A 21,186-nucleotide genomic window follows, 5' to 3' on the forward strand; every position below is an offset into this window, starting at 1 on the left:
TGCTTTGTGAGCACTACATTTGATGATAGCTACCTTCTTAGGCAGGGTAAGAGCGTCTAACAACCGCAGAACTAGTTGTCCGTTCTGTATTTTCTGACCATGTGAAGTAAGAAAACCCCTCTCCCTCCACAGCCGTCCAAAACTATGAGCTACGCCGAAGGCGTATTGGCTGTCTGTGTAGATATTGACCTCAAGTCCCTCACTCAGCTCACAGGCTCGCAACAAGGCCATCAGTTCAGCAGCTTGAGCTGACCGGTGGGGTACTCGAAGTGTTTCAACAACTGTTTTTAGGGTCGTGATTGCATATGCAGCTGTCGTTGTGCCATCTGCTAGTTTAAAACAAGAGCCATCCACATATAGCTCTCCCTGAGGGTGATCTAAGGGTGTGTCCGTGAAGTCAATCCTACCCTTGGTCTCTTCTTCAGTGCGATATATACAATCATGCAAATCGGTGTGTTGTCCACTCGTGGGGAGTGGTAAGAATGTGGATGGGTTCAGGGTTGCGCATCGAGTAATCGTGATATGTGGTGCAAATAAGGTCAGCTCATACCCAGTGAGACGTGCGCTCGTAAGATGCTGCGTTTTAGTTTTGTTTAGTAAGGTGTCCACTGCATGCGGCACCATTACAGTCAAATTGGAATTTAAAACGAGTCCTTCAGACTGCCGGATTGCCACTGCTACAGCAGCCGTAGCCCTCAGACAGCTAGGAAGTGCTCTTGCAACATTATCCAATGTCGCTGACAAATAGGCGCACGGTCTTTGCTTAATCTGGAGTACCCAAGACAGGAGCTGAGCATAAAGCAGTTTTTAAAGAATCAAAAGAGAGCTGACATTCATCCGTCCAGGGTAGGGGTTCATGCACGTCTTTAGTAGTTAGGTGCAACAAGGGTTTAGCCAGAAGTGAGAAATTAGGTATCCATTGGCGACAGTAAGATGGGATGCCAAGAAAAGCGCGGACTTCACGTTGCGTGCAAGGTACAGACATGCTAGAAATGGTAGTAATTCGTTCAGGTGTTAGTCGTCTACCCTCCTTCGATAAGAGATGACCTAAGTAGGTCACCTCCTGTCGACAGTATTGGAATTTTGATAATGATACCTTATTTCCTTTAACAGCCAAATGGTGCAACAACTTAATCGTAGCTTCTTTACATCCTTCTTCCGTGTCAGACGCAACGAGCAAGTCGTCTACGTATTGCAAGAGGACATTGCCTTCCGGCAAGTCCAGGTCATCCAGCAGAGCCTTGAGGGCCTGGCTATATATGCTCGGACTTTCAGTATAGCCCTGAGGAGCGCGACAGAAGCGGAAGCTTCGACCAGATAATGAGAATCCGAAGATGTGCCTGCTATCAGGATAGATAGGAATGCTAAAGAAAGCATTCTTCAGATCAATGACCGAAAAATACTTCGCAGTCGGAGGGATCATGGTGAGAATCGTAGTGATATCCGTTACCACAGGATACTGTGGTACCACTATCTTGTTAACAGCTTGTAAATCAATGACAAAACGGTAGGCAGCACCTTGCTCACCCCCATCACAGTTCCTTTTCAAAATCGGGAGAATCGGGCTATTGCAAACGTTGGCGTTCGTTTCCTCCACTACTCCTTTGTCAACTAGATCCTGAATAATATGCAATAAAGCCTGTTCTCCCGCCGGCGCTATTTTTTCCTGCGGGATGCGCGGTAGTTTCGCGCCCTGTTTCAATGTGATGTGAACTGGGGGAATATCCAGTTTACCCACGTCTGCATCCCCTATAGCCCAAAGGGAAGTAGGTATGCCATCAAACTCAGGCGGAAGACTTTCATTTTTCATGAAACATTGTTTAACGGGGGCCACAGAGGGTCGTATTGTTAAGTAGACCCCATCCGCAGAGCAATGTATGGTCGCATTCAATTTCTTCAGCATATCCAATCCCAACAAATTTTCCCCACAATTCGAAGTCAATAATAGAGGAGTGTCAATAGTGGCCGGACCGATCGTGAAAGGGAGAGGTTTGGAGATGGGGCTTACGACTGGGACTCCTGAGAAACCCACCGAAACATTGTTTTGCCCGCACAGAGCCGCCCCTGGAACCAGTGCTCGAGCAACGGAACTGTTCATTGCTCCTGTGTCAATTAGAAAATCCTCAGAGGTCCCCAATACTTCCCCTTTCACATAAGGTCCCCTTTGATTGACCGGAATCGACACTTGGCCCCCGCTCTGTCCTTGGCTGTCCTATGCTGGGGCGTATGCATTGTCATTCCCCTCAGCATAGTCGCCATGATAGTACTGCCTATGTTGGGGATCATCGAAATGATTTTTTTCTAACTTGCCTGTCCGATCGTCTCTGTGCATATCACCTCTGTCGGGGCCCCCTCGTCCTCTGCCTCGTCCTCGAACCGCTCCGCTCTGAGCAGCCAAATACGGACACTGTGCTTTCCAGTGTCCTTCCTCTTTACAATAAGAACACTGGTTGATGCCCATTGGTGGGGCTCCTCCCAAGCACCTTCCTGTCCCCGCCCCTCTGGACATAGGGCCCCTATTACCTCTACCTCCTCCCTGCCCTCGAACCACTTGCTGTAACAGTACTCGAGTCTTCAGATCCTTAGCCTTCTTGTCCACCTTGTCCTTATTTTCATTTTCTCTATGCTCATAGTACTGGGCCATGCTTAGTATTACAGACGGGGAAGAGGTAGTCCAAGTACTTTCTGCTGCCTCGTCTAATCGTGCTGAAATCTCTGGGGCCAGGTTCGTGACGAACCTGTTAACAAACAACCTTGTGCCCCCTTCTGTTGCCAAATCCTGGCCGCTAAAATCAATAAAGACTTCTTCGAATCTAGTAAAGAAGTCTGACACACTTTCGTCCTTCTTTTGCCTACAAGCGGACAGTTTGTCCCAGTCAACTTTCCTAGGTGGAATTAAAGTATGCATAAATGTTATTATTTTTGCTGGGAGAGAAGTTATCTCTGCCCTTGGTTTGTCCCCTGGTTTGCGATCTTGGTCCCAGCCCCTTAGTTCCTCCCATGTCCCCCCTAACTCAGCATGGTTAGAATCGTGCACCTGTCGCCATATATCCACCGGTACTAGGAGACCAAAGAACAATTCGACATCCGCTAAAGTCATTACAGCCGAAGCAGCTGCCTCAGTCAATTCTTTGTAATATGCAGTAGGATTCTTTCGGGGATCTGGTAGTTGGGATTTCAGCGCTAACACCTCACTTCTCTTCCATGGAGTATACACCCACTGTTCCTGAAACCGAGCCGCTATCCCTTGTCGTATTATTGCCTGATTACCATCGCGTTGCTCGGGAACCTCGGGATGATAAACGGGATGGACCTCTCGCATAGGGTGTTGCGTAGTCCAGTGTGGACTCTTCGAGAATAATCGTCTCCGATATTGTACCATGGTATCTATATTCTTGAAAACCTCCTCGGGTGTTAGGTTAAATTTATGTGCCCAATCCCGGATTTTGTACAATATCTGAGGAGCCGTCCCATCTCTGAAGTTTACTTCCCAAGACCAAATGAGTGAGTTAGACATCTGGTATAGCACATGTTGTTGCATAACCGGTTCTAAATCCTTGACCGTGCCCCATATGTCAGTCGTAGTGTATACGTCATTCCTTATCCACTTAACTGCCTGATCTTCCAATACTTCCTTTTCGCTATATCCCACAGACGATCTAGTGAACAATCGCTTGCCATCTAGTCCCCCGACGGCCCCCCTCGGGGTCTGTTCAGACTCGTTGGGTGTGATGCAAACCTGGGGAGAAAGTCTCTCCGGCGTTGGGGAACTCAATTGCAACTGAGGGGATGCCAGTGCCTGCGCAGAATCAGGAATAAGCGTAACCAAGGCCCCTCCATGAGGAGAGGAAACACCGGCTTTCCGTCCGGAGGTGACGGAGCCCTGCTCCTCTGGCGCAGATGCCTGTGACCTAGCTTCAGGCTGAACAGGTATCGCGGGATATATACGCTCCGGGGCATATGGCGGGGGAGGCCTAACATCTAACAGTTCCTCTATCTCATCCTCGGTTCCCCCCCCGAGCTACATAGCATTGGTCTACCTGAAGCCTGAACTGTCTATCTGCAATTTCAATATTTCGTTCCGTTTTGTTTTTATCATATGCAATGGCCTTCTGAGTGATGGTCTGTCCCTTTTCTATCTTCATTAGTTTTTCAGATCGAATGCGTCTTCTTTTTGCCTCATTCTGCCATTTGTTAAGGGTATCGAACATAGATTGTCGACTACGTTTAACAAAAAGGCGTTCTTGTAAATATTGAATCTTTTTTTCATCGAAAGACCCAGTTTTCGGCCATTGTAATTCTACATTATCCTTAGTGTATTTATTCCATAATGAATTAAAAATAAGGGGGCTGATACCATGTTTACAATACATGTCGTGACTAGGCGTCCCCTCCGGTGGGGTTGGCTGACTTTCGTCTAACCTCCCTTCGTCACTACGAACACAACCGAAACACAACTTACTAAAGCACGGCATGTCGAGTTATCTTGTTTGCGACTGAAAAGGAATTTTTTTCCGTTAGTACAAAATTCAACAACATCAAATATCACACCGTCATTGTGCGTTCATTCCCATGGCCATGTCTTCATTCAACCTTTCATTCGTTTTGCATTGGACTTTGTTCAAAATTTTGACAAAACACAAACATAGAATGTATTACATAAATCTCAACAATTTGCAATCAAAAAAAGTGGAGCCCGTCGGCTCCCACTTATGGAGAACTCTTCTGCTAATATTCAAAAAGGCTGCAAAGAACACTTCCAACAACAGTCTCGTCCTCAGACTGCCTGGAGATAGTTACACAGGTTTTAAACCACAGACCGGCCTACAGGCCATCCGACAGCATTCAAGTTCGCTTCCCGAACTATTCTGGCTAAGCCCGCATTTAAGCGCCGCTCCAGATTTGTCCAGGTGCTTCCCAATCTCAACCATCGGCTTTCCCGAGAACAGTCCGGCCGAGCGAGAACCACAGTTCCCCTGGGCGTGCAATCCTTATCTCCAGTATTTTTCATACAAAAGAAACACCCAGGGCATCCGCACGTGCAGCCTCAACACTGCCCCCGTCGGACCCCTGCTCAGATTCTCTTAGTGATTATTAATCACCCAAATGCAAATTCAGAGTTTCTCCGTGATCATAGACCACCAAATGCTAAGTTCCACTATCCAGATCTGTATTATGCAATTCAACATACGACAAGACACAACACTCACCTGGTGCACGCAGGTCTGCCGGAACGTTCTCCACTGCCGACACTCGTTTAATACCAACGCTGCAGGTTTCTCGGGTCACACCCGAAGGACTCCGGCGTGGGGCTACTAGCAGCTGAGGCCCTCCGCACCGGGAGGGCAGAGCAAAACCCCGAATTCTTGCCAGGTCTGCAATCCCTTCCCCCCCAATCGAGAGCACCCCTTTCAACGTCGCCTGTGATTACACAGGGACGGCCCCAACGCGGAGTCCCGGCGGAGTCGCCAACTGAAGTACCGAAAAATAATATTACCTCCTCCCAACAATCAGTATTATATTACAAAATCCCCTTCCCATTACCAATAATCAGTCGGTCGGCAGTGCAGAAGGTTCAAGCGTTTATTAGACAAACACAAACTCTGCCAGAGGAGCTCCTTGCGACCTGACCCACGAGGTCCGCCAAGAAGACTGCTGGCACATTGTCAGCACATCATATATATACAGTTGCATTGGTATCATCACGGCCTAACATGGAAAAATACAAATCGGTACAGGCTGGTACAGTAAAAGGAAAGCCCATATTAGGCACACAAAGGGCTCCTGGTTTCGCTCATGCAGAATTTAGCAAGGTCAGACGGGTGACTCCCTTCTGTCTTCCCAGAGACGATCCACCCTGCACCCTCCCGGAATGTGCTTATCGGCCCTCCTTCAGCTACCTACGACCTTGTCGGTTCTAACGAGCTTAAACAGCAGTTTCTGTAACAGTTGGTTTATTTCCCAGGAGCAGGACCTCAGGAGCTAAATGGAGAATAGGGCCTGTGTGTGTGCACGACATTATGTGAGGCCATAATATGGCATTCAATAGCGTAACGTGGTGTGAAGCTAAATTAAAAGTAAATACAGTAATGCTACTATATGCGTGCCTAAAGTGTGGTGATTAGGGACACCATGCTAATCCTAACACATCGATTATCAATACAACGTGATCAGAAATCGATTCTGGTACCTCACCACTGCTCTCCTTCTTGGCAGTCGTCTTGTTCCAGATGAGTTATAAAATTCAGGGGTTTGGGACCCAGCATTTGTAGCTAAAAATCCTCTGATCTTTCAGCCAGAGGGTGCCTGTGCCCGGCCAGAACCAGTTCTGCCTTCTCTGGTGTAATTTCCGGGCAGGAGGTGGAGACAGCATTGTCAGAGGCAGACCAGACCCTTTAAGGTGCAAAGAAATTCCTCCCCCTTCCCCCATCACAGCTCAGGTCTAATCGGCCCTTTCCTGACCTATCCAGACCATCTGAAGCCCCTGCGGCCCCCCAACCTTCTGTCCTCCAAAACCCAGACAGGCAATCCACATTCCAGCAGAGGCATACGGGATGACTGAGCAAGAAAATACCCACTTTCTAAAAGTAGTATTTTCAAACACAGAATGTAAAAATCTCCGTCACTAAAAGATGCATCTTTAGATTCTGAGTTCAGGCATACTAAATTCTATTTTCTTACCGAATTCCCTGGGCCAGTTATGTTTATAAGATGTTATAAACAGACCTCCCATTCTATCTTATGGGGAACTGGTAGCCTTCCAATGGTGAAAAACGAAATTGACTGTAATTCACTATTAGGACATGCCACACACACCAGGGCATGTCCTACCTTTCACATACATTGCACCCTGCTCACAGGGGTACCTTGGGCCTACTTGAGGGATGTCTGACATGTTAGAAAATGGAAGGTTAGGGTCTGGCCTGTGTGTGCACTGGCCAAGTCGACATGGCAGTCACAAACTGTGCGCAGACTCTGCAATGGCAGGTCTGAGTTACCGTTTTCACGGCTTCTCACGGGGTTGGCACAACCAGTGCTGCAGGCCCCATGGTAGCACTTAATTCACCAGTCCTGGCACACGCAGTGCACTTTACTAGGGGCTAACAGGTAAATCAAATATCCAATCATGAAAACACCAATCTATAACGCAATTTACACAGAGAGCATATGCACTTTAGCACTGATTAGCACTTATTAGCAGTGGTAAAGTGCCCAGAGTCCTAAACCCAACACACACAGCTCAGGGAAAAATAGGAGGAAAAAGCAAAAAGTTTGGGAATTACTCTGCAAAAAGGGCCATTTCCAACAAGGCCTATTCATATTTAATGGGTAAAATGTTTACAGAAAGGGAAACCATTAAAAAAAGACTCACAAAAACAGAAAGGACAAAGCCTTTCCGACTAAAATGGTAAAAAAGATTTACAGAAAGATAATGTAGTTGAGCGACTCGCTGAAAGAAAAACAGTGAAAAACGTGTCGAAGGATACAAAGTAAAAGTTACTTCCTGGGATAAAGAGGCCCATCAGCGTTCGAAGGATAACGAGACTCAGAGATTAAAATATAGCCCCATAGAAGGAGAGGGTAAGAGATTATCAGAGTAAATGAGAATGCCACAACAAAAGTAAAGGAGAGACCGGCGGAAAGACCGAATGAAAGATAGGTCCAGAAACAGACGGATAACAAGCATTGGCAATGCCAATAGGTCATGCCTTTGAGACATACTGGCTTTGCCAATGTTTTTGAGCTATCTTGTATAGCACTGCGGCTGCTGTGCAGCAAAGCAAAATAAGCATTGGCATAGCCAATAGGTCTCGCCTTTGGAACCTTATAAGTGTTTAGCCATGCAACACTTGATGTTGTTGCACCAAGGATATTGTGCTGGATAACTAAACACTTATAAGGTCCCAAAGGCGAGACCTTTTGGCTATGCCAATGCTTGTTGATGTATGCAATTGTGCTAATTTCAGTATACATATATATTTTTCCAAAAGGAACCGCTGTGATAATACAAAATGAAGGTGACCGTAGGTTATTTAACTGGTGCTCATGTAAAAGCATTCAATTACTTTTGGGTCGAGTTTGGGCTATAAAAAAAACAAAAGCAAAAATCTAGGCGCGCATGCAGTGCCCACCACTGCCCACATGGAAGAAGGAAGTAGGAACCAGTTGAATCTAACTCAGAACAGTCAGCGAATCTGTGTCCGGAGGTGTTTACATTATCTGTCAAGTGAGTAATAGGCCCGGACAGTTGGATGAGGTGTTGGGGGAATGGCATGCGTAGCAGAGAGGCCGTTGTTGCTTAGGCTCCAACAGCCTTTAATGCCCCTTGGCCACAGTTCCATGTAATATCTTCTTGAGCCTATGGTTCATCTGCAGGTAATAGGGCTAGCAATTTTGGGATAATGCCAGTCATAAGGGTGCCTGGTACTTGACTGTCTGTACACCAGCCCTGTTGACCTCACCTATGCAATGACGAGATACAGCATTTTCCTAGGATCACACAATTGGGGCAAACAGGGAAGCCAAGATTGATTGCAGTTAGGATGACTTGAAAAGTTAGAAAAGCTTACTTCTATAAAATGTGAATGCATGTCACCTACTACATCAGATTATATCTGTGAATTAGGTAGTTCAGACTCTCTGTGTTGGCGCAACATCCTGTGATTGTGGGCAAATCATTTACGGCCAGATTCATCAAGCTTAATTGCGCTCGCAAAGGGCCAGATTCTGAGAATCTGGCCCTTTGCGAGTGCAATTTTTGCATTTGGGATTCATCATCCCAAATGCAAAATTCGCTAATAAAGAATTCGCACATTTGCGAGGAATTGCATTTAAGGAATCTCTATTCGAGATTCCTTAAATGCAATTCATGAACCATTTTAAATTTGCGAAATCGCAATTTTGGGCCGCTATTTACCGCGAGGTCAAACCTCGTGGTAAATAGCGAAAACTTAGAAAAATGCATTTAAATGCATTTTTCTAAGTTGCATGTTACACACACACATGTCCTTTGGACATGTGTGTGCGCAACACCAATGTAGATTACATTTCAGGGGTGCTAGGGTGTCCATTGGACACCCCTGGCACCCTTGAAATTGCATCCTTATTTGCGATTAGAAGGCCCATAGGAATGAATGGGGAGTTATTCCTTATTTGCGATTAGCAATTTGCTAATCGCAAATAAGGAATGTGTAGGAATCGCAATTTATTTCGCGATTCCTACATGAATCCCGTTTTGCAAGTCCTTAATAGCGATTCCTTAATAATCGCTATTAAGGACTCGCAAAACGGGACTATGATAAATCTATCTAATAATCTTCCTGTGCCTACCAAATATATGTTTACTTATTTTATTTAACTGGTGCTCATGTAAAGAACTCCAATTACCTTAGGGTTGAGTTCGAGCTATGTTAAAATGCAAACCAAAACCTAGGATCGCCCACGTGAAGAAAAAAGTTGGAAACCAGTTGAATCTGCCTGAACAGTCAGCGAATCTTTGTGTGGTGGTGTTAACATAGATGCTATCTTCCGAATTTAGCAGTGGGCCTGGCCACTGGGACGAGTTGTTGGGGAAGGATGTAAGCTGAGAGGCCATTATTGCTTATGCTCCTTTAATGAATGTCAGCCACAGTTCCATTTAAGGCCTTTTTGAGCCCCTGTTTCATCCATAGCCTTCAGGTAGTCAAGCTGGCGATTTTGGGGCAGAGTTAGTCATAATGGTGCCTGATATGTGACTGACAACACACCAGGCCTGTTGGCCTCCCCTATGCAATAACAAGAATAGGCCTGATAAAATACAGTATTTGTCTAGGATCACTCAATTTGGTCAAACGGATGCTGGGTTTGACTCCAGATATGGTGACTTGGAAATTAAAAATAGTATATTTCCTGGACACGCAGATGAATGTTAAATTGAACTGAGAAATATAAGGAAGCTGCAATGTGCTAGAGTAGTTACCAGGTAGTTAGGTATTCAAGGCATTGAGATCAGATCTACGGGAGAGGATGTGGCATTACAACCAGATCTGACGAGTTTGGAACTAGAAAACCAAGTTCTAAGTCTTGGCATCAGTTCAACAGCCTGTGATTCTGGGCAAAGTCTCATTGACTAATAAATAAAAGTGACCTTACGTAATCTAACTGGTGAAAGAAAAAATCTAGGAGTGTGCCCAGTGGCCCTACACCGCGCACCCCCTTTTCTCTAATAGAGCTTGCTCGCTATGCTGGATTATATTATACTTAGGTTGAAAATGAACACACCCACCACTTTCAAAATCCACCAGCCGCCGCTGAGCATACCCACAACATTAACCCAAAAGTATGTCAATTCAACCAACTATCCTTAAAAAAACGAATTACATGATTATGTTAATCAGCATCACCAATCCTCCTCACCCTAACACTCTATGAACTTTCAAGAAAACTTTCCAAGCTTTTCAGTGAAAATTAAGAAACGGTTGTGTTCAGAATTCCCCAACCAACTAAAACATTATATATCAAACCAATCTTGAAGAAGCAAGAACTAAACCTGGAGGACCCAATAAATTACAGACCAATATCAAATGGACCATGTATGAGGAAACGTAATGAGGAAGAGGCTTTCACACAGATTTCAGAACTTGTTGCAAAAACATAACCTCGTTACTGACCAACAGATGGGGCTCAGGCCATGAAGAGGCATCAAATCTGCACCGATTGCTATCTGACGTGATCTAAAGAACACTGTAGATTCTGATGGTGTCACTCAATTACTAATATTGGACTTCTCAGCAGCCTTTGATGCTGTAAACCGCCAGGTTTTACTTAAAGGTCGGGCAATACAGGGCATTACAATAAAATGAATACTTCAATGCCCGAACACAGATCAGAGCATTACTTCCATTCCAATCATTACCATTGCAACAAAATGAAGGGCCTTTCGTAAGGATCAACAACGGCACCTTTCCTTTTCAAAACGTAAATTACCCCACGTTCCAAGTTCATAAACTCCTTAAACCGAACTGGTTACAATTACACCGATGCCACCCAGGTTATACTAAACCTGACCTTGGGGCATAAGGACCGGATGTCGGAATGCAGATGCCTCATAAAAGTGTGGGTTGGTTTTTAAAGTCTAATGTAAGGCACCGTAATACGAACTGTATCGTAACTCTATTTTAACATGCACAATCAAAGTGTTTGTATGCTATGGTTTATTCCGTAGCTTCTTTTTCCAACTACTGAATCTTAAGAGTGCACCTGTTTTTATCATCACTGTTTTCTCATTTCATTTTGTATGCGCTTTTATGATTACCTTTTAATAAATTTAGAAGTCTCATGAAATCTACAAAGTCATCTAAAACTAAACCACTTTAAAACTGAGCCATGGACAGCTATGGATTATGGAAAAATGATGACCCGACAACAACCTGCTTATGGATCTCTTTAACACAGCTCAACTTAACTAAAGAACCTGGGTATGATCATGGACTCCAAACAGTTACTCAAAAGGCATGTGACGAAAGTACCTTCAACATCATGAGAACTCTATAGCAGAGCCTACCCAACAACAGAGGCTACTGTACTTCGAATACTGACAAGGTAAATCTAGAAACTAGAACGCTCTGCCACCTAACGTCAGAAGAATACCTTCCTTGTCCAGATTCAAAAAGGAAGCTACGACTTGGCCCAATTTATACATAAAAAATAAAATGTCATACTCTTCTCAGAAAGATTCACCGCTACTAACCATCCAACCTTTCAAGAAAACCCCGATAGGTGGTAGCTAGTTCGCAGTACCAACAAGAAAACTATACAATACGTTACCTAAGAAACTGAGGACATTGAACCACATCTTGTTCAGAAAAGCAACAAAACTATTGCTGTTTCCGAATTAAGACTCCATGCTCTCGAATGAATCACATTTATTAAAGTGATCCAAAAACACCTTACATGAACTACCAACAAACACAGTAAGGGGATGTCTGGCTGTGCCAACACAGAATACATGAATTACAATCCTAATAATTGAGGCTTTAACGGCACAACGTTTTTGCTAACCATTGCAGGATGTGCCTCATACTCGTAATAATGGACGTCTTGTTCAATTGTCCAACCCATGGATCAAGCAAACACCAGAATCAGCATTATTCATCTTACAATCAGTATTAAGAAATATGAAGTACTCGAATGTGCAGCTGATCTATCCTAACACTCCACTCAGTGACACGTATGCTCAAGTGCCATTTAGCTCAGCGTACATTTCTACACACCTAGACCCCGCATGTGATACACCTATTTTTCACATCTACTGCTAACTGAAACAACACCCGTTCTAGGGCATCCAGGAATTGGATGGAAGGGGTACGGTGACCACCATGGAAACAAAGCGCCACACATATAATACACAAGGATAACACACTTGCTCTATAATCTGAAAGCACTTTATGCCTTGACAAAAGATGTGGAAAGCGCTACATAAATACCCATACATCACAATATTCAATCTGGACCACATTGGTTCGGTTTTATACTGGAAACAGTTCAGCATTCTCAGATGTTTTCTCCCGAGAAGAAAACTTCACTTACCTTTACTTGAACCATAAAGAGTTAGCTGGCTAACAAAACGTCTGCATGCCTCTATCTCCCAAAAGACTAGCACTTATTTAAATTAATACGAGTACTTTGTTTATTCTCTTTACATAAGAGTTGCCGCTTGCTGTCTGGGCCACCTGGTGGCAGTGCTGCCATAGATTTGGACAATGAAGGAGCTGTTCCATATTCTGAGGCCATAACTCTTGTATGGAAACTGAAACTTCACCGCCCAACATCGAATAATTAAGAATAAACGGCCCACAGACTGGAAACCCTGCAAATGGAAAAGTTAGAGTGCATTGAAAAAATGCGTTTTGGAATCGGTCATTAAATGCCAAAATAGTAAGGGTTGATATAGGTCACGTCGTTTAACAAGGGAGTGCTTTTCCAGCATGCAGGAGTTTAACATGCACATTCGGCAACTAAAGAAAAGTTTCGGCCTGAAATGTACGTTTATTTTAGGGTGCAGTTGTGAACCCATTCTATTGAGGGAAGAGGTGTGTCGCTGCGACCAGGGCGACTGACACCGGACGCTGGGGCTCACGGTTCGATCACCGGCAGCAGGTCAGCCCAGCACCATGTGACTCTGGGCAATACCTTGCTTAATCTTCCCGGCGCCGGGATGCCTCCGGGTAGCTGTGCGCTTTACAAATACTGGATTTACATTTTACATTTTAGACAAAAACATGGATGATGACGAGGGAGGAAAGCCCATTAACGCACCCGCCCGCAGCTGTTTAGAGAGAGAGAGAGCCAGGGAGTGTTGCGTGCGCGCGCGCACAGTCTGCTCATTTTCAAGCACTACACTCTTGCTTGTGGCGTGACCCTGCTCGCTCCGGCAAGGTGGATGGCGCCACAAGCACGAGTGTGTACTTGAAAATGACCAGAGCGACGGCTAAAGGTCCTCCTTAGCAGCGCATGTGCGCTGCGTAGGCGAAACCTAAAAAAAGTCTGATACTGCCGTTGTACCGTTTTTTAGGCTTAATCATAATTTCAACACACATGTGCACGCTTACAAATGGACAAAGGGTTTGTTTTATTTACCAAGATGGATTGGTAAATTTAAATGAAAAAGTAGTTTGAGAGAGCTTTTGAAAAATGTAATGCAAAAGCATTTTTTTTTTTTAAACAATCATTGGCAAAGCAGACAGGTCTCGCCTTTGGGGCCTGTACGCTTTGCCAATGGGTGTTTGACAAGCTGCACAGCATATTTAGTGCTGTGCAGCATGACAAAAGAATAAATAAATAAACTAGAAATACCACTGTCATTTTGTAGGCATGCCTGCGCCTACAAAACTATCAAAATGATGCAGTTGCTTTTTTTAAATTATTGTTTTGAGTTGGATCAGTAACTAGAAAGAAACAAAAGTGCCAATGGGACCCAGAGGGAAGAAACCCCTGGGACGTTATTGGGGGAAGCAACCTGGGGACTGAAGCAACACGGAAGGGGCAAAGAAGCACACCGAGAACAAATCAACAAGGTAAAGTACAGAAGCATACGGTGACACAGAGCAACATGGCGACGGGTGGGAAGCAACACACTGGTTGAAAAACACAGATAAGTACATGGCAAGACAGAGGAACACAGAAACCAGGGGGGGTTGAGGGAAGGGAGCATAGAAGCATACGGCTAGACACAGTAAGACAGTGACAGAGTGGAAGTGGAACAGAAACACCTGGCGAGACAGAGCAACATGGAGACTGGGGAGCACAGAAGCACAGTGAGACAAAGTGACACGGAGGTGGGGTCAGAGAGCAGTCAGCGACACAGAGCAACACAGAGGTGATGAGGGGGCCACGAAGTATATATGCAGACAGCTGGAACCCCTCTCTCGGGAAGAGGGGTTGGCCTAACGGCTAAGGTGCTCGACCTCGGACCTGGGGATCTGGGTTCGAGTCTCGGTAACGACGGCAAAAAACCCCTGTAATTCTGGGCAAATCACTTAATCTCCCCGGGCAGTTCGGGCTGGACTGTTCCCATGAGGCACAGGGTCAGACTGATTTGCATATGGCCATGTCTGAAATGGGGTGGCTGAGTGGGCTAAAGAATGGTGATGGATTAAACCCAGATCAGTTGACTGGGGGTGAGTGTTTGATTTGCTCAACCGCTCCGTCCATCATCCCCTTTTGTATCGCTTAAAATGAAAGTGTGTCCTCATGTGTAGCTGGTGCTCTGTAAAGCGCTCTGATAACTGATTCGGTTCTAGTTCGCGCTATATATAAAAAAAAAAAGAATACACTGGCACTCTGAGTGCTTAATTAAAAAGTAAACAGTAGCACCAAAAACAAAGTGAGCAGTGTAAATATACAGTAATGCGTTTGTACTCCAGTGGAGGGACATGACGGAAGTAAAGCCCACACAAACCATCAAAGAAGAAGCAAGGGTCCTAAACCTACTGTAAGATAACAAAATGTCCTGCAACAGCCAGTGCATGCGCTGTCTTAGGAGAAACCTAAAAATATTTATGAGTAGGTTGTGGTAGAGGGTTGAGGAAGGGTTGATGGGTGAAGCAATATGGTGGGTAGGAGAGTAGCAGCATGAGGGAGAGCACTGGTGAAGGAGAAACACATGCTCAAAAGAGAGCAACATAATGCACAGGGGGAGAAGCACACCCAAGAGAGTGTGCAACATGAGTATGGGTGGGGGAGATCAGCACATGGGCGAGAGAGGGCAACGTGGGGGAAGAAAAGTACACAAGAGAGCCAAATGGAAAATACCTGCACTCTCATGGAGTGCATACACAAAAGAAAAAAAAGGAGTTCCTTACAAGCAAGCTGAGGAAGCATTATAGGCAGTCAAAGAGATGGAAAAGAATCTATATGTTCCATGGGAGAGACAAACATAAGAGGGACTGGCTGAAAACGGAAAGACATCCAATAGAAAGCAAGCAAAGAAGAATCACATTCAAGCCAACCAATAGCAAGCAGTGGGCGGACTGTAGGCCCCTCTGTGTTTTTGTTAAGCCAATGGTATACCTCTCTCAGGCTGGTAGGCTGATTCAAAAAAATCCCTAAAATTACATACTGATGAAGTTCCAAATTGGTAAAGGTATATTGGCCCTCTTGCTCCTACACATTAAAAGACCGTTGAACATGTATAGGTTGTAAAAATGGCACTGTGATCACCGACATAATCTGATTGTTAAATAGGTTTCTTTACGCTGTAGTGACCTTTTTCTTTTTCTGTGCAGATGTTATCTTGCTCTCCTGACTGGTCAATACCTGCCTTTCCTATTTGTTCTACTTTAGACATTGTAGAACCAGCCAAAAGTGAAACACCTGTATCCAAGTTGCAAAAGGTAGCATAATCACATGCAGTTTTAGATTTAACTTTGTGTTGCACTTTGCATTGATGTGTGGTGCAATAAGTTCTAGCCTTTCTAAAATGTAGCAATGCAGGACTTTTGGCCATCGGTGAACTCTTTCGTGTTGAGGATGTGGCTATGATGTCACTCCCTTTGGCCGAAGATTTAGGGGGTTTCATTTGTAGACGCTTGTACTAGTTTTCTTCATACACGTGGACAGTTTTGCAAGTGGAACTTAAAGTGGTGCAAGGGGATTTCCAGGACTACTCTGTACAATGCTGGTGAGTTGCTTCTCGAATATGTTTCTAAATCGAGCTGAGGTTTGTTTCACCATTGTATTCTGTTGGGTATTAGTTTTAACTAGGTTTGTTTTTGAACCTTGACATAGACATTTATGATTTTAGCCAAATTATTCTAAGCTGTCTTCTCTGTGAATGGCCACTTCTAAACGTATTTTAAAGAGGTAATTTAATTAATTTGTCATCCTGTACCTTGATTACTTTCACATTCGAAAAGTGTAATGCAATGTGGTCCGATGCGACAGGGAACGCTTAAATTCAAATAGCAACGCTGCATATTACTATTATCGGTTGGAATATTCTCGGTTTCACACTGGTATTTTCAGCGGCTACTGTTAATATTTTTGTCTAATTCCTTAGGACCAGAGGAAACCCGCGGGAATAGCAGACTAGGGACTGGTAAAGAGCGCACACCCTGCCATGTTTACTTCAGAAAACTCCCTTGATGGGTGGAGTGCAGGGGATTGTCCATTTCGGCCACAAGGGGTCCGACTGCCTGAAGGTTCTCTGTCCAAAAAAATCATCTTTTCTACCCAGTCACAAAGCAGACCGAATCGGCACTTCCAATATCACTTTCGCACAGTAGTCCGGGTGCAATAGAAATCTAGGGCATACATGTAATACGTGCAACTGACTTACGTTTAATTTGTTGCCAAAGAGAACATTTACCACAGTTTCATTGGTTGGTAATTAAATTGTGTCTAAATTAGCACAGTGAGTTAACTCCGAAATCTTGCTTGAATTGCTGTCTGTCAAATCAATATATGTTATCCTTCGGAGAATATTGAGCTGTCTGATTACAATCTCTTAATACAGTACTTGGTCGGCAGTAGGGAACACATTTCACATAGCATGATCTCAGGATACAGCGCCAGCGTGCATTACTCTGATGCATAATAATATGACAATAGCCCGAAAAGTGAGCATTTTGATGTGTAGCATTTCCCAATATCGTGTCGGCGACACCTATCGGGGCAGCGGTGATTAGGTTTTGTGTTTGTACTTTTGTGTGTTCATCATTGTTTCTATTGCTCCTTGCTCGTGCCTTGTCTTTGTGTCTTGCTGTTCTTGCACTGCAGAGCTCTTCTCTGGAGAAGTGTGGCTCAATGGTTAGAGCGCAGACCCTGATGCAGAGGTCTGGCCCGGGACCAGGGTTCAATTCCCGCCTCGGCGAGTCTTGGGCTCAATTTCCTCGGACCTGATAATTCTCGCCTCGGTGCCTATTCTAATCATGGGTCCCACTCTGCAACTCTGGGCAATAGCTTGCTTAATCTCCACAACGGCCCCAACAGCGCTGGGATGCCTGGCTTCACCTTGGGGGTGCCCAGGAGTGGACATTTCACAGGGAAAAGCCAGGAAGGGTTCCACAGCGGTATGCGTTACAGCGCCAGGACACCCCAGTTGGGGTATTAGTGCGCTTTACAAGTACAAATTAAATTCTCAGTAATGGTGTCAGTGCGTCCTGCCCCTATGTCATGTCTCCCTGTCCTAGTGAAAGTGCCCAAATGCTTCCTAGGCAAGCTTCATTATGGAGATGTGCAGTCTTACGAGAGTTTTAAGTTTAGAATATCCTCCACTCAAACATGAAATGGGTAAAATGTGATTTGAACTATAAAAACGAGGAAAATTGCGATTTCCAAGTTCATTATTTTTGAGTGTAGTTGTTTTGTGATACCGATGCCCGAGTAGTGGAGTCTGTTAGGTAACTCATGATTGCTTAGTTACATTTCTCAGTATAAGGCATCTTTACTCGGCTCATTTGTTTCCGTTCATGGATTTATCGTTATCAAACAAGATGCGACTTGTTGTCTAGTAGTTTGGCAACAGTCCTCTCAGATTGGTTTCTGTTTCATTCTCTGGCTCATATCCTCGGCATCTTTGTAATTCTAGCCAAAGGGTCAGTTTTGCAACTGTAAAAGGGAGGGGCAAACGTACACTTTGGTAATCCAGTCGCTGTTTTCACATTAATTCCAGAATCTTGAGACACGTTACCACAATGTATTAGATTGTTAAACGTGTGCCTACTTTATAGGAGTTTGTCTTGACCCCACCCAGTAAACCTGTTTTTTTGGTCTCGCCTAGACAGTTCATGAGGTGTGTCTAATTTTGTTTAGAGTTAGTGGATTTACAGCCCACTCATTGCTTTTTTATTTGTTGTGCTGAATGTCATTTTTTTTAAATGCTGTCCTTTATTGTTACCAGCATGTTCCAGATTGCCCTCCTTTTGAAATGTTGTACCCTCCCACGGAACATGGCTCAATTACGTGTGCCCTTCCACTGTTTTATTTTTGGGCTCTACTTTTTTCCTTTTCGTTTGTGAATGCAGTTTGGCCACCTTCCTTTATGCAGGCTTTTGTATCTTTACTAAAGCTTGGAAACATCCTGCATTGTATTTGTTTACACTTTTAGTGATTCCTACTTTTTCTCCTTTCGTATTAGACCACCCTGTGTGATCCTGGGCACATTTCTGTTTTTCTTAGTGTCCCGTTTTGCATCCAAATAGGAGTAATAAACAGACATTTTAACTAGGCTTCTTAAACTGACGACATATAATGTTGTATACAGTTCCTATCACTCAGCCACCCGTATTATATGAAAATATCTTGATACTCTTAGTAACCTACAAAGCTTCTAAACCTTATTGGGTACTTCATATTAAGGGACATTAATTTCTATCTAGTGTGTTATACCACATTTCTACATTTTTCCCATACAGTATACAAAAAGCGAAATCTAGTACACTGTCAACCACAAAATTCCACTCCATGCAACATAATTCCACTCCAGATAATTCCACTCGAAACAATTCCACATAATTCTACTTCAATCAATGCGACAAAGTTAAAAGCAACATAGTTCCAGGGTGCACAATTCCATTCCATGCCATGCCACACTATTACATGCAACATAATTCTATTACATGCCACTTGGTTCCACTCCATGCCATATAATTCGGCTCCACACAGTGGCGCTCCATATCACACATTTGCAGTTCACATCACACAATTCCACTCCATGCCACAGAATTTCACTCCGCAGCACACAGTTCCACTCCACGCTATTGCTTGTCTGACATATCGACTCCATGTCACTCAATGCCATGCCACACAGTTCTACGCCACTTCACATAAATCAACTTCAAATAATTCTATGCCATGCTACATAATTTTACTGCGCAGCACTCCATTCCATGGCACATAATTCCACTCCATACCACATAACTTCTTTCCGCTACACCCAAATCTACTCCACTATACATAATTCCACTCCGCACCACATAATTTCAGTCCACTCAGCGTAACAGAATTACATGCCACATCACACAATCCCACAAAACACCACATAATTTTACGATACATTACACTACACATCACATTCCATACCACCTAATTCCACGCCTTCCCACCCAATTCCACAGCATGCCACACAATATCATACGAAGTCACAAAATTCAACTACACACAATTGCACTCCATGCCACACAGTTGCACTCCACGGCACACAATTCCACGTCTCACAATTCCAGTCAATGCTACTGAATTCCACACTATGCCACATAATTTTACTCCACGCCACATAACTCCCCACCACATAATTTCAGTCCATGACTCATAATTCCACTCCACGTCACATAATTCCACTCCACATTATTCCACACTATACCATCATATTTCTTGGACCAAGCTATAATGTAGGCCTTTGACTGCTTTCCTCTAGGCCTGCACTATCCACCACTGCAGTCTACACCTCTTTACTATAATCTGCAACACTACACTCTACAACACTACACTCTACTCCCTGCCACTGCACTCTGTGCAACTGCTCTCCATGCCACTGGGTTCTATGCCACTCTACCCTGCGCTGTTCTACTTGACTTCATTAAACTCTACACAACTCTACACTAGCCTGCACCACTCTACATCACTGTACTGTACGCCACTACACGTTATTCCACTATACTCTGTCAATCAGACCCTCCAGCATTTCGCGATTCACAAAAAAATCGCGAATCGGCTGATTAGCGCGACGGCCGTGATATTTGCTATTTTGGCTGCTAAAAATGGTCACCCAGTAGAAGGAGAAGCATATGGCTCCTTATTGGTTGCACGTGATGCCGTGCAGCCGTAAAATAGCTTGGTTTGGGCATCTCTGTATTTGGTCTGTATTTCGTACCTCAAGACACTCCATCACATTCTCGGTCCAATTTCTCACAAAGCTGTAATACTGCAGACTCGTTGTCTCCAGCGTAGGCTTTGTTCTCACCCTGGGGTTTTTATGTTTCGCCTGGGGCACAGAGCTTTAGCTCCGCCCCCAGGAGAAATCTTTAGTTTTCAGTATGGGGGACTTGAATACGCCCTCTGTTCCATTGGCTAGCTCCATAAATGGAGGCTAGCCATTGAAACAGAGATCTGTCCGTCATTCAAGGACCAGATTCGTGGGCGTTCCCGAGATTTTTTCGCTCTCCACCCTTTTTGCATCGTCATCGGGCGGTGGGCGGAGTTTCGTTTTTTTTTTAGGTGTTTGTTTTCGTCATTATGCCGACCACGGCCACTGGAAGAAGTCCAGGTGAGTGCCCGTTCCCGCCCCCCCTCCCGCTGACTGTGTGCCCGTTCCCCCCCCCCCCCTCCCGCTGTCCGTGTGCCTACTGAATCCGCCCACATTAGGTCGCCAATACTGGAGAATCCGAGCTATTCCCGCTCCAACATGTTGACTAATACTCAACAAAACATTCTTTCTTCGTATGGTTAACCAGGTCAGTCTACAATTCAATTCCTTTCTAGTTGGCGACTGAGTTCGCTCCCATTGGATGATGGCAGCACGTTAGCGCCATCATGGGGTTGAGTCAGCGAGCAGGCACAATACAGCGATCTGTCACTCTGATAAGAGCCCCTCGCAGCTGAGGCCGTCGCCGCTCCCCCACCCCTGCCCATCCCACACCCCCCTTCACTCCGCCACCGCCTCGCGCATAAACACGCAGACATGCAAATACACGAAGGGAAACCGGGACA

The 21,186-nt window shown here is 44.7% G+C and overlaps 1 protein-coding gene across 3 annotated transcripts in view; it reads left to right on the forward strand.

Annotated features, from left to right (window-relative positions):
* Positions 1-21,186, forward strand: part of TRAF2 (TNF receptor associated factor 2) — a 500,036-nt gene that overhangs the window by 45,260 nt on the left and 433,590 nt on the right. The window contains exon 1 of one of the 3 annotated variants that reach the window (XM_078642077.1): positions 16,096-16,159. The exons of the other annotated variants lie outside the window; for them this stretch is intronic. The gene's annotated coding sequence lies outside the window, so the exon portion shown is untranslated. Of the gene's footprint in view, positions 1-16,095; positions 16,160-21,186 lie in introns of those variants that run through there. 3 annotated transcript variants of the gene reach the window in all.

The sequence above is a fragment of the Lissotriton helveticus genome, chromosome 5_1 (assembly GCF_964261635.1).
Source record: "Lissotriton helveticus chromosome 5_1, aLisHel1.1, whole genome shotgun sequence".
NCBI lineage: Eukaryota > Metazoa > Chordata > Amphibia > Caudata > Salamandridae > Lissotriton > Lissotriton helveticus.